Source organism: Excalfactoria chinensis, chromosome 14 (assembly GCF_039878825.1).
Source record: "Excalfactoria chinensis isolate bCotChi1 chromosome 14, bCotChi1.hap2, whole genome shotgun sequence".
NCBI lineage: Eukaryota > Metazoa > Chordata > Aves > Galliformes > Phasianidae > Excalfactoria > Excalfactoria chinensis.
Genome location: NC_092838.1, coordinates 11,422,002 through 11,435,628, shown reverse-complemented (window position 1 = coordinate 11,435,628; position 13,627 = coordinate 11,422,002). Strand labels below are relative to the sequence as shown.

Here is a 13,627-nt window from a genome sequence, read left to right as displayed (position 1 = left end):
TAGTGAGGTGCTAAAACGCGGTGGCAGTGCCCCATCCCTGCAGACACCCAAGGTCAGGGGATGGGCTCTGAGCACTGATGCTCTGTGCATGTCCCTGCTCAGTGCAGGCAGTGGGACCAGGAGGGTTTTAAAGGTCCCTTACAACTCAAATGATTCTGTGATTCTATGATAAGGTTACCTTGCTTTTCTTGACCCTGTTATTCCTTTGGGAAGCACTGAGAGCAACGTGCCCCTCTGTGGGACATGTCTCATTCCTTTTGTTCTGCTAAGGCAGAGACGACCACCTCAGTCAATTTCTTATACATGAATAAAAAGAACTGAATAATACCAAAAAAAAAATCCACCAGTATGGCAAACTTGATTTCACTCTTATGAACGTGGCATTGTGGCATTCAGCTCACACAAGGCAAGAGGGACAGGACAGAATTCAGTAACGACTGCCCATTACGCTGTGCAGCTGAATCCTCCAGTATACTTTAAAAATACACTCCGAGTGGATGCAGAACCTTGCAAGTGACACAGGAAAGACTTTCACCATAAGGAATAAAAAGGCACTTTTCCCAGTACTATCTTGGAACATGAATTTGTAAGACAGCACCTAGACTTCGCTCTTCACCTGACCATTCGCTGGCTCTCGCCAAGACTGTTGGCAGAGGCAGTTGTTAATGCTTAGTACAACAGAAAGCGTTTTTTTAGCGGCCTTTAGTGATCTGGACACCTGTGAGTCAGTTGCTTGGGAGATGGAATGTGCCTTGTCTCCGCTCCCACTGTGAACTGCAGTGCTCAGCACGTGCCAGTACATGTCACAGCTCAGAAACACCCTATTGAAACCTTCAAAGAGCTTTGACATGCAGAAATATTCTAACCTGGAGGAAACCTTAAATTATTTGTGGCATCACGGTTTTGGAAGGGAATACAGAAAGTATCTCCTTTCACTTTTCTAGGACCTGGGGCCCAGAATATTCACTATTATCTGGCAAATTATTGTAATTTGCTTACTTCTGAACAAGCACTACTATGATGGAATACAATCACTGTTGTATTCCATCACGTCCTGTTTCATAGCAGGGTTATTTTTGTGCCCGTATAATTTATGAATTGCTGGGCCACTCTCTAGGTTAATTTGTAATGTAAGCTTCCTGTGCTGCACCAATGAAGAGGCACATCATTTCTGATGATGGCAGGAACCAGAGCCAAAAATAATGGGCAAGCGCCATCTCAGACGTGCTACACATCGGATGGCTTTTATATGTACTTGGATGTGCATCAAATTAATCTGACACATTACAATTTCTCATTTTGCCCATTAGCAGTAATCTGTGCTGAGCATGGACTACCAGATATCAGACCGTCACGGCATTATGTGCGCCATGACAATTTAGCTTGGGTGTAAGGCATGCCATGCACATAACACTGCCCGCAGCCCGTGTGAGGCTATCCAGGAGAGTAACATGTAAGAAAGTGATTTGGTGCCTGTCAAGTTTCCAGGAAGAATTCCTTATCCTTGATATAACTAAATTGTTTCGCCAAAGCTGCTGTTTTCCAAAGTCTTCCAGTAAATCTGCAAGGGGATGAAAACATAACGATGGTGTCATGAGTTTTGTTATTTGCATTTCCTGCGAGTGTTCAGAACAGAACACGTGGGGAACAATGCACTTACTAATCTCTCCCTGGCTGCACTTCAGATCAGGTGCATCTCATGGGCCCAGCTCAGTGCTTTTCTTATTGCCTGAGCTTTGGAGTCGGGATCAGTTTCAGAACCACTTCCAGCCTCTGTCCTCTGCTCAGTCCCCATCTGGAGCCTGGCAAAAGCCTAACCCCTTGACCTGAAAAGCTGTCTGCAATCCACGCCTTCATTTCTTTCCCAAACTATTCTTTAACAACTTTTATTACAGATGTTTTATTCGATACAACAACACAAAAAATCTCTTAAGTAATCACATTGACTGTTCAGGTCAAATGAGAAAAGGTGTCAATTCCCCACTGCTCACCTCGAGCACGCTGCCATAAAGGTAATCACAACATCAAGCAATATCGCTTTCACCTCCCTTGTATCAGCTTTTATGGTGGTTAATATTCTTTTGACAAGGCCTGTATGATATAGGGTTTCAATAAGTCAGTCTTCTGAAGCAATTTCTTCCACTGTTCCACTACAGTTGGCCTTTTTAATCCAAGAAACACCATGCTATCTGTTGGAGGAGGACAGATGTGTCTGGCCTCCACAATAAACACTCAGCTTGGCAGGATAAAGCAACGCATATTCCAGATACATATTTTTCCACTCTTGTTTTAACAGTCACATCGGCTCTTCCCATTGCCCAGTGAGAATGGGTCTGTCACAGAGCAAAAGAAGTTTCTTGACTCCTGGATTGTGAGCACCCACTGTAAGGCCCCACTGCCAGCTCAGCCCCTGCACAAGGCACAGCCCCACGGCACATCCTGCAGCACGGGAAGGCTGTGAAACAAAGAAGGTATACTTAGCACTACCTATCCATATCACCTTCATTTTAGGTATCTCATCTCTTGGAACAACGCCATTATAGCTGGGTTAGCGGAAGAGTCCAGTGGTACGTGAACAGTATGAGCAGGGCAAAACTAGAATAATACAGAACTGTTATCGGTACACTTAATGAAGTTCTCATACCGCATTATATAAGCGCTGGCCCCTATCTCTGCTCTCATCACGGGTTTTGTGGCTGTATTTCACTTTAGTTTATTTCTCACATCTTTCTAATGCTGTTTTTTGAGCTTTCTGTCCTTGTGTTAGAGCAAACTGCCTCACATCAATGGTATCACTCCGTAAGTCTTCTGGGTGCTGTTGTGAGAGGTACAGGCATTATCTAGCAAGGATTCAAGGGGCTTATCACTCTCAGCCCCAACAGCATTTGGTCTCAGTGGAGAAGATTCCCCCTTAAACAGCACGAAGAAACTGGCAGGATCCAGCTCTGTGAAACAAACGGCACAGTCCCAGATTTGCAGGATCAGGCTATTTAGTGCTGCTCAATTTAAAACGCAGTCTTGTACACTGCGAGTCATTTCAGCCTCCTACGCGGCAGAGCAGAACTTTCAGAGCATGTGCTCAAACACTGTGAAGAAGTTTGACACCATTAAATAAATCAGCACTTTGTGATGATAAGAAACTGAAAGCAGACAGGCATGTCTTTCTCCTAGCAGACACTTGGGAGTGAAATGATCTTCAGGGGATCCAGGAATATTCCCTTTCAGTCACTGGGGAGTGCCTGTATTTGCAGGAACCGATATCACTAACCTCCCCTCCTCTGCTCGAGTAAATACAGGCATCCTATTGCAAAAACAACAGGAGTAGCAGCTCCAAATGCAATGTGCCATCAGCACTCGCTGCCAGCCTCACCCCACGCACCTGCTCACTCCCTCTGGAACAGTTCTGCCGCGGTGCTGAGAGCACTTATTCATGTCTGTCAGGTGCATCAGCAGTTTGCTTTGTAACAATTTATGGCTTAGATACGGCACCATAATTTAAGATATAAAAAATAAGGTTTATAATCCATGCGCTCCCACCCTCCTCAGAGTAATGAGATTTTGATAGATGTTTCACTTTTAAACTCTCAGACCGTATGGGTGAGGGAGACATCTGGATCAACAAGAAGATTCCCATGCCTGATCCTGCATGTACTCAGAAGTACAGACTACTTCAGGAGCTCTATTTTTACACTTAAGTGCAAATCCTGTAGCCAGGAGTTGCCCTGAGTAGCCCGGCTATAAAAGGCAAGTGTTCAACAGGACGGTCAGAGGGGAAATCCTGCAGTTTTTCCTCCATTCCAGCAGAGGAAGCTCAGAGGATCAGATGGGATCGATCCCAGCAGCACAACATGGTGCAGCGCTGGGCACCAATGAGTGCTGGGTACCAGGAACAGAGGTGGGAAAGGAGGCTGAGCTTTTTAGACTTTGGCATTTAAAAGTCAGTCCTGTTAATGTTCTGTTCCCACTGGTCAAACCTCCCGCTTCAAAGACACAGCAATCACTAAAACATACAGTGAGGCTCCACAGAGATGTATTTATCATGATTAAAATTGAAGAATATTTATTCTATGATGACCGTATGCGGTGTCAATGTCTACGCCCTTTCAATACACTTAGTATATGGAATAAAAGTCTACCCTTAAGGAAAAGAAATGTAACAGCAGACAGCTTTTTCCCCCATTCCCCTGTAGCACTTCTGCCCTGGTTTTGAGCTCTGAAGGCTTTTTTTTTTTTGTCGACTTCATTTTCCTCTGCACAACTCAGTAAAAAAGAGCAATGCAGTAGTTTTTTTTTTCTATAGAATTAGTGATGAAAAAGGTCAGGCCTTTCCATCCGCTATTGCTATTAACTCTATCAATCACTATTATGAATGTACCTTTGCTCTTTCTCACTTTGCTAATCCACACACTCCCATTCAAAAGATAAGTTTCCCACCACTCCACAGTAACACAAACCCTCATTATATGCTGCTATGAAATCTTTGCAGAGTTGCTACAAAAGATGAAGGAAGAAGCTGTGGAGTGGCACAAAACATCCCTGGTGAATCACACAGGGCTCCATGTAAGGGCTCCTACTGGTTTGAATGGAAGCAACAGCAGATAGCAAATGAATCAGAAGATCTGTCACATAGAGTGGCTCTGTTCACACAGAATGACTCTGGGAGTATTTTATTTAACTGCAGGCAAGACTTCAAAAAGTGGTCATTTAAATCAATTCGGTTGCCATTAAGTGAAACCTTCCACAACTTTGGTTCAAAGCTGTTGTTTGGTTTGCTTATCTCTAGTGAGTTTTCTCCGTCCATTAGGGCTCAGTGCAGCTTACAGTGAGACATGAGACAATGCCCACATTGGAAAAGTCAGCTACTGCCAGCTTTGAACAGAGAGATACGAATTTCTGTATATTTTGGCCTTTGAATTCAGCAAGCCTCTGGAAACCTCCCATCGAGTTCAGCAGGTTTTGGGCAAGCCACCACCTTGGCAGTATCTTTAAGATTCAGTGGTGCATCAGTGGACTGTGACACCTCTGGGTTCTAGAGAGAGAGCAGTGCTGCAGAAATTACCTTTACACTGCAGTCACTCAGGTGACGATGCATATGATTATCGTAATGTAATCATCATAATGTCATACCATTAGTATGCCTCATTTTATTGGCTATTTATCCCAACAGCACTAATGCACGCTGCCATCCTCAAAGGCAGAAAGCAAGTAGACCTTCCCAGCCAGCATGAATCTCACACCCAAACTCTGCAGCCACACTGGATTCTAAATGACATGCAGCCACCCCACACCTGCGTAAGACTACTGCATGAACATCTCAACTTCCATCCATTCTGCTATCCACTTTATTTGCGCCACTTTAGAAATAACATCCACACCTGAAAGAGTGGAACAAAGCTGTGCAGAGCAGCCACCAAAATAGCCACCAACAGAAAGGTGCTTTTCAAAATGACAATCAATCATAAACCAAGTGCAGCTTAAAACAGCAGAATCAACCGAGCCACAGGGCATTTCCTAGGGATATACGAGAGGCCGGGGTTAAGGCCCAGACATGACTACACCCAGCCAGCCATTAATCACCAGGAAATGCCTTTGCCTTGATCATTTACTATTTAAAATTGTAGACATTTGACATGGGAAGACCTTTAAGATCATTTCGTTCAACTCAGGCAATCTTCCCCTTCGGTATTTCTTTAAGGCAATCTGCGTTAAGTATCTTCTGTGTCTGAATGTACTCCCCTTAAAGCAAAAGAAATGTTAAGGGATGGGACAAGACAGGATTCAGGCAGAGAGACCAACAGACATGGTGCAGAGCCAGCAGAATTGGGACACATTGCTCCACATGAGCTTCACCTCATGGGTGAAAAGCCCTGCAACACTTTGGTGAAACAAAGCGGTTTTGCACAAATACTAAAAGCTGGGAAATGCTTCTTTTTGTTGCTGAAATGCTTTTTGTAATCAAAACTTGAAGCTCTGCTGTCTCTTGATTTCACAGTACTGCTCTCGAGATACAGCAGCAGAGCTCAGCCCGCGGGTGTCTGATGCATCCACAAACTAGTAGCTGGGCGCCTTCAGCAAGGGCTGAACTCCCAGGGGTGCAGTGAAGAGCAGGGAACGTCTCCAGAGTCAGGGCATGGCAGCCCCACACCTCCACCTCCCCAATTGCCTTTGGGCACTGGGAGACCTGGGAGCGAGGAGATGGAGGCGCAGGGGTGATGAGAGCGGCCCTTTGGGCTCAGGACAGCCCCTCAGCCTGGCTTTGCCCAGCTGCTGATGGCAGGAAGCCGCCAGGCGGCCACACCGCAGCCCAGGCACTGGGCTCCAGTTGTGCTCTTTTCTCTGCTCTTAGAATTGGAGTTGCCCCTTATTACACATCCCATCCACCTGTTATGGTGGTGACACAAAGCAGATCTGCTCAGTAAAGGTGGGCTCCGCTTTGGGTTTTAATGAATCATCCCAGGGATACTTGGCCTTGACTAATCAGGAGCTTCTGTGGGAAAACAACTGAATTAATATTCCTCCCGGTGCCAGACTTTAAAGGCTGTCTGTGCCAAGCACTGTGGATTATTGGCAACAATGCACTGTTTTCCTCCCTCTGACATGTCAGCGTACAAAGCCATAAAAGTCACAAAGGAAAAAAAATTGTTGCATTTTAGAGATTCTTTCTTTCTACAAAGCTAGCCATTATCTTTACTCTCTCCGAAGCCAGGAAATGTCCACAGAGTCAACATAAAAGTGACTCTATAATGGGTTATTCATCAACTGTTCATATTTGACTGCCCTTACAGTTACCGTGCCCTGGAAGCAGGCGGTGCAGCCTGCTACCACCTACAGACATCGCACACAAGGGACCGAGCGCATGCAAACAGGGCACCTCCCTCACCCTGCCCATCAAATCCTTTCTGGTGAAAATTGGTTTTAGCTGCTGATGTTGTTTTACGGCCCAATTACTCCTACCACCATCTGCTTCTTTGTGAAAACATTCTGTAGATACAGAAGTAACCAGACCAAGCAAAAGTCTGAAGACAGGCAGCATCATTAAAGCCTCAGCCCTAATGCTGTGAGCAGGGCTGGGCTGGCAGCTGTGGACAGCCAGGGCAGGAGCTGCGGGGGAAAGAAACGCAACTTGGAGTAAAGCATGGGAAGGGGAAAAGGGAGCTTATCACGGAGATCAGGAAAATCCCTGTGGGGAGCTTTCTGAAAGTTGGTGAATCCTGAGTATTTGTGGATCACGTTTTGTGATTCTGAAATTCAGAAGGAAAATAAAACCAACCTCTCAAAGGTGCCTCTTCCTGAAGGACAGTGCGGAGCGCCTCGCACATTCCTCTAAATCCACATGATAAAGCTAATGGCCGAGCCCTCGGGGATGCGTTATTTCAGTCATCTCAACAGCAGAGGAGGGGGTAAACAGCCCCGACTGCTCTCCATACTCACACAGCAGCAAGTGCCACTATGTGGGAACCTCCACTGCTTCTCCAGACCTCCCAAACTCTACTGAACAAGAGGGAGCACTCAAAACAAAAGCCATACCTTGAAGTATTACATACATGAAGTCACAGTCAGTTCTGAGCACAAAGAAAACCTAACATGCTGGTTTTGATGAAAACTGAAATGGAGACATATGTATTAAGGGTGAAACAGCCAGTTATTAACACTGGGATCTACATCTCTGCACACCAAACCATCTCCTGTTTTCCACATATTCCAGGGTGTGGCTGAACATCCAGCACCATCATCCATTTATGGGTTTACAGATGTTTTAAATTGCAGCTGAATGAGACTGGAGGCTCCAACACAAGTTGCCATGTCAGGAATGAACTGGAGAAACCTCCATAGAGATGCTTTGGATACTGGACATGCAAAGAGAAGTGTATCTAAACCTTTGAGAACTGGATTGTAGCACTGCATCATCCCAATGTTGTGCTCAAAGATAAAAGTTTACTGTTGTCTCAGTGAGACAGGATAACACAGAAAGCCCTGTGTGTACCTCGAGCTTCTGGCATGCGCAGTGTTCTCAGCCGCAGTGACCTGGACGACCACTAGCATGTCACTCCTCAGCTGCCACTGCGGCCCTTTGGGACTGCTGATAGCATCATTCCTGGGACAGCTTTGATTTTACAGTTAAGGATCAGCAGTTCTAGGGCTACTTTCCAAGAGAAGACAAATCCTTTGAACTACATAGCCAAAGACACTGCAAAAATTCCTTTAGCCAGAAAACAATCACGGGTTTTTATTAGTTCCCAACCTTTGACTTATGAAAGACTATCATACAAAAACAAGGGAAGAAATAAACAAATTCTAGTCGGCAGAAAAAAGTGCAGATGAGTTGAGTTCCACATAAGCTGCGGTAGAAAACTGCACCCATCATTTGAGGGCACTAAAATCGAATGCGAAGGAACTGTTGGTGGGGTACCCTGGGATCCTGGCCCTAAAACCCACACCTCTCCACACTGGGCCTTCTGTAGGAGAAACCAGACCTTGTAGGGTCCTATTCTCAGACTGTTTTTCAGTAGGAATGATGAATTCTCTTAACTCTTGTGTCTTTGCTTCAGACTGGAACATGCAAGGGGGAGGTTGCTTCATGCCCCTCATCACTCAGGTGTAGTGAGCATCAGCTCTGTGAAGGTCATGAGATGTTTCTCCCGCCAGCAGACTCCTTTTCTGTAATATAAGAACTATCTAAACAGAATGGTGTTGGAGAAGGATGATACAAGAGGGCTTAATGCTGACTGCGGACAAGAGATTGAGTCACGGCTGGTTTGACAGCATGTTTCTAACCGTGCCTTTTTAAACCATTCTACATTATTCTCCAGTCTCCGGGTTCATAGCAACTCACAGAATTTACATACAGTTGTCCTGGTTTCTGCTGCAAACGAGGAACAAAATCTGCAAAGTTCTAAAATAGACCAGAAATATTGGCTAATGTGAAGTTTCACAGAACCGCTCAGAAAATGATCCAGCACACACTGCTCCTGAGCTTATGGATGTTGCAGAACGTACGGCAGGAGCCGGCATTGCCATGGATATTGGAGGGTGGGAGAAAGCTGGAAGGAAGGACTGATGGCTGCATCACTCACAGCTCCTCCATTGCTGGTAGAACAAAAAGGAGAGAAGCCACTCACTCTCTACAAAATACTGGCCCTTTCCATCAGAAGAGAGGGAAGGGCATGCTCAAGGTTTTACATATATGCAGTCTGATGCATCACTCACAGAACCCACAGTGAACTCAACAAGAGTCAGACCGAGACTGCATTTAAGTCACTTGGGCTCAGCAAAACACTTCACCTCCATCCCCAGTCAGGACGGCATTCAATCACATGCCTCAATTTATATCTTTGATGTCATCAGGCCATTAGAAATCCCATACTGAATGCAGACCAACTTTGAAGCGGAGCAAAACACAACTGCATGAGTGCAGCCAGGTGATAGTGACAAAACTCAGACCACCTTCCCTGTAAGAGCTCTGCAGAAACCGATGTCTCCACAGTTAAAAACAAGCAAGGCACAGAGCTCTTAGTAACTGCTGGCTCTGCTTATTAGGTATAATTTGTTTATTAGGCATATGAGGAGTTGCTGTAGACTGCCCTTAACAAACATACTCAGTATCAACAAAGTCCTGGTAACGCTAGGCAGTTCGGATTGCAGCCTTTGAAACTCCTTTTCTAGACAACATTCATCTTCCTAATTAATAATTAATCACACTGTGTTTTTAAAGAGATTATCAGGTGTGATAGCAGAGTGTGCCTAAGGCAGTGACTTCATTAACCGTACGGAAGAAGTTTACTTTGTAGTTCCCCTGCCTGTCGTAGGGGTAGGTGCCAAAGGGGTCTCTCTTGGGTTAGAATGTCAAAGAGCAACAATTTAAGGCAGGAAACAATTGGGCTATTATTTTTCTTTTCCTTTCTTTTCTTTTTCTTAAAGAGCTTTTAAATCATAAATCTTCAGTTGCTTCTTGTGCAATTTAAGACTCAAGTCTCCTTTTCCTATGAAAGGCCCAATTCTACAAGGAGTGAGCCCAAGGATCTTCCTCTGCTCCTTCACATTACCATGGCACAAAGGGTTTACAAACACCGTTCCACCTAACAAGGTGTTTGTGCAGAGATGCTCCACACTGTGCCAAGAGTGTCAACAGGGCTGGAAATGCTGACTTCACCTTCAGGATGGTCTCTCAAGCTTGTTTTCAGCAGTCACAATAACTCTCGGTGGATCCTGCCCAAACTGGAGCCAGATTGTGGCCCTGACTGGAAACAGCAACAACGGATAGTCCTCCAGCAGGCACCACGCTGTTCTGAATGTGATCTGCAATATTCTTGGCTGGATCAATAGTTATTATCAATTCGTTTATCTGATTTCCATCAATCGGGAGCTCTCTGTACTAATTTTGGAAGGATTTCTGTGCTGCGGGTGAAAATTTTCCCATACTTTCCAATTCTGCTATTCCCATTCCCTACCTTCAGTACTAATGGATACTTACAATGATTCCCCATTAAGCTGTTGCTCACCTTCGTGGAGCATCATCAGGATTATTCCCACCGACGTGGAAACAGAGGTGTGGGGTGGGTAACACTGCCTGCAGGCTGCTCTGACAGCCACCAGCACAACAGGGAAGAACACCAATCCCAAGCTTCTCTTCTGTGCTCTTCACACGAGTTACAGAGGAGGCTGGAACTACCCACCTTAACTTAACACCCATCCACAGTGAGAAAAAAAAAAAAGTAGGTTTTAAAGTTCTTTTTCCAATGAAATTTGTAATGGGAAACGGCTTGATACAATGGGTTCACTTCTCCTTGAACTTCCTCCTGCCAATTATCTTGTATTTTTAGACCTTTTATTTTTAGACTGCTGCATGTTATCACTGGGCAGCTCAACCAACAATTAATTGGAATTGTTTTGCTTCTCACGCGGTTTTATTTCTTTGCTTTAGGCAGCACTTGAACCAAACTGTCCTCGGAGGAGATGACAGCACGGACAGCACGCTGAGGACAAGCACAAGCTGGCACGGCGGGGCACTCTCACTGCAGTTCTCCCCCCCACACCTGCATACATTTGCATCTGTGTGTGCATTTTTCTCAAGCCATGTCAAACTTTATGGAGAATTAGAGCCATATGGCAGCAGCTCAGCAAGCAAACAGCACAGAGAGCACTCAGTGTGCGACCAATGCAGGAAGACTCCCTGAACACAGTCAGTGAGCCCCACAGCAGTGTGTGCCATACATGGTGCCCAGCAGCGACAAGCAGATCCAAGTGATGTGACATGGGGAAGGGTGGGAGCTGGGAATCCCGGCAGGGCACCGTGGGGCTGCGATCCCATCAGCTCTGGCTGGTGCCTAATGGGATCTTCTTCAGGGTGCAGTGCCACCAAGTCAAAGTCTGAAGTTGAAGTTACAGAATGGTACACGATCCCAACCTCTGTTTTTAAAACTATTGTCACTACCTTGTTCAGTAACCTAGACAACAGCCAAAAATCTCCTTCCTGTCCCACAGCACCACTCAACTGGCCTGAACTACTGTTCGGACTGAAGTCAGTGGCAAAGCACGAGCTGGGAACAAAACTCAGCCCCCGTTCAAACAACATTTCATTTAAAGGGCCTTAGCATTTCCTAGGTCGCTTAACTCCGCAAAGCTCGCATGCTTCTGCAAGCTGCCACTTTAAGGCACTAGCTAAAAATATTTGCTTTATCTGAAGTCAGATGAATAAATCCTCCCTACTGTTGGGTACACAGTGTGGCAGTGTACAATACAACTGCAAATTTATTTGTTAGAAACTGTACATCTGTTATGATTTACGCTTGCCAAAATATTATTCTTTATGGCAACAATTGTTTCACGGTGCTTAAAGTTTTTCACCTCCGTGCCAGGAATCTCATATGGGATAATTCCATGACCTTGGAATCCAACAGATACATTCCACATCTGTCTGGTCTGGGAAAGCCCGAGTTTGTTGTGTGAAAAGCAGAGTGGGAAACTGAGACCTGGAAATATCTGAAAATACAAAACCTTGCCGGGCTGCTGCTTTTTTTTTCTTTTCTTAATTACCACTTTCAAGTGCAGTAAATCAATCTCACAAAAGCAGTTACTTTGCTTCTGTAAGCGCGCATTCATTTCTCAGCCTGTCTTCAAGTGAAGGGACACGGTACAAAGGTTAAAAAAAAATTCTATGGCTGGAAAAAAAAAAACCTGCAGCCTTGAAATACTTCAACTAAATCTTGTTGAAGGCTGTGTCAGACGTAAAGGAACAGAACACACAACCTGCTGCAAGGAAACAACGCGCTGCTGCCTGTGGCAGTCTGTAAATCTCAGGGTAATATTCTTCTCTTTAGGTTTCTACCAGAAAATGACCACAGACAGCTCTGTGAGCAGTGGACCTACAAAGCGTGGTTTCCTGTGGCACATTTTGTGTTATTCCACTAATTTTGCTGAGCTCATGCTGCAGCCTTTGCATTTCCATGCTCAGAGCCTGTTTTAGCAGCTCTTACCCTGCCATGGTCTGGAGGCAGATGCTGGACAGAAAGCCAGCAAAAAAAGGCTATTCTCAGGGTGGGGGGGAAAGGGAACAGGTGAATCTGCTTCACTGGCAGAAAAAGGAGCGTATGTACTCCTGTCTGTAGTAACCAGGGTGATATTCCTGGTTTCAATCAGGAATTTTCCACTCAGTCTGGAAATGCCCCTTTCAAGAGGTGTGCACCAGGTGCGCTTCAGGCTGCGAATCACAAGGGTGCCCGCTCCCCTGGTGGCAATGTCCTTCTGCAGGACCAGGAGATGGAAAGGGCAGCATCCCACAGGATGGCACCGAAGAAGGCAGCACTGCAGGCTCACCACAGATGAGCAATTTATGGAGATCAAAGAGAATGGTGCAAACAACTGAAAATCCACACTCTGACTTTGCTGCCTGCAAGAACCTTTCACAACAGAAGTCTCAAGGTCCCACCTGGAACCAATATTTGTGATGCTGGTGATCTCTGCGGGTATATGAAAGACTTATAAATTGGTAACTGGTATGTCTAAGGCATGCTGCAAACAACCGTGTTTTGTAATAACTCAGTATCTTGCCCAAAAATTCTGTGGCAAAGTGTAGCTTTGTACTACTGCACATACTGGGCTCCAAAGGAAGCTGCGTCCTGGTGATGTGTGCAATGGTTTCTGCATGCATGGCACCCAACAGACTGGCTGCATTTGTCGAGTTCTGGACTGTACAGCCACAGAAATCAATCAACATATGAAAGACCCTAATGACTACCAGACATATTGTGACAACAAGCCAGCTTTCAACCAACGTCTGTAGAATAAAGTGCTCCCAGTGGCTCGTATCAAACCTGCAGATCAATCTGACATCAAAGATGCAAATTATTCCTGTGAAATCAGGTTTAAAACACAGATCTGGAATTTTCTGTGAGCAGACACAAGTACTTCTGCAGCACAAGAAACAGCAGATAACTGGATGTTCATTCTTCAAAGCAGAACAATGCAGGCAGCTTCCAGACTAAGAAACTATGCAAGATGTGGATGGGTGAGGTGAGCAGGTACTTTATGATTACACAATATGCAGTGCTAATACTTTCTTATCCATTCAAGTCTTTACGCTGTTCATTCGTAGGGGGGAAATAAAGGCCCTTGGTAATTCTTTAGCAAG

General features: G+C 45.2%; 1 protein-coding gene across 1 annotated transcript in view; it reads right to left on the bottom strand.

The window, feature by feature from the left end:
• Positions 1-13,627, bottom strand: part of PRKAR1B (protein kinase cAMP-dependent type I regulatory subunit beta) — an 87,105-nt gene that overhangs the window by 2,889 nt on the left and 70,589 nt on the right. The gene's annotated exons all lie outside the window — the stretch shown is intronic.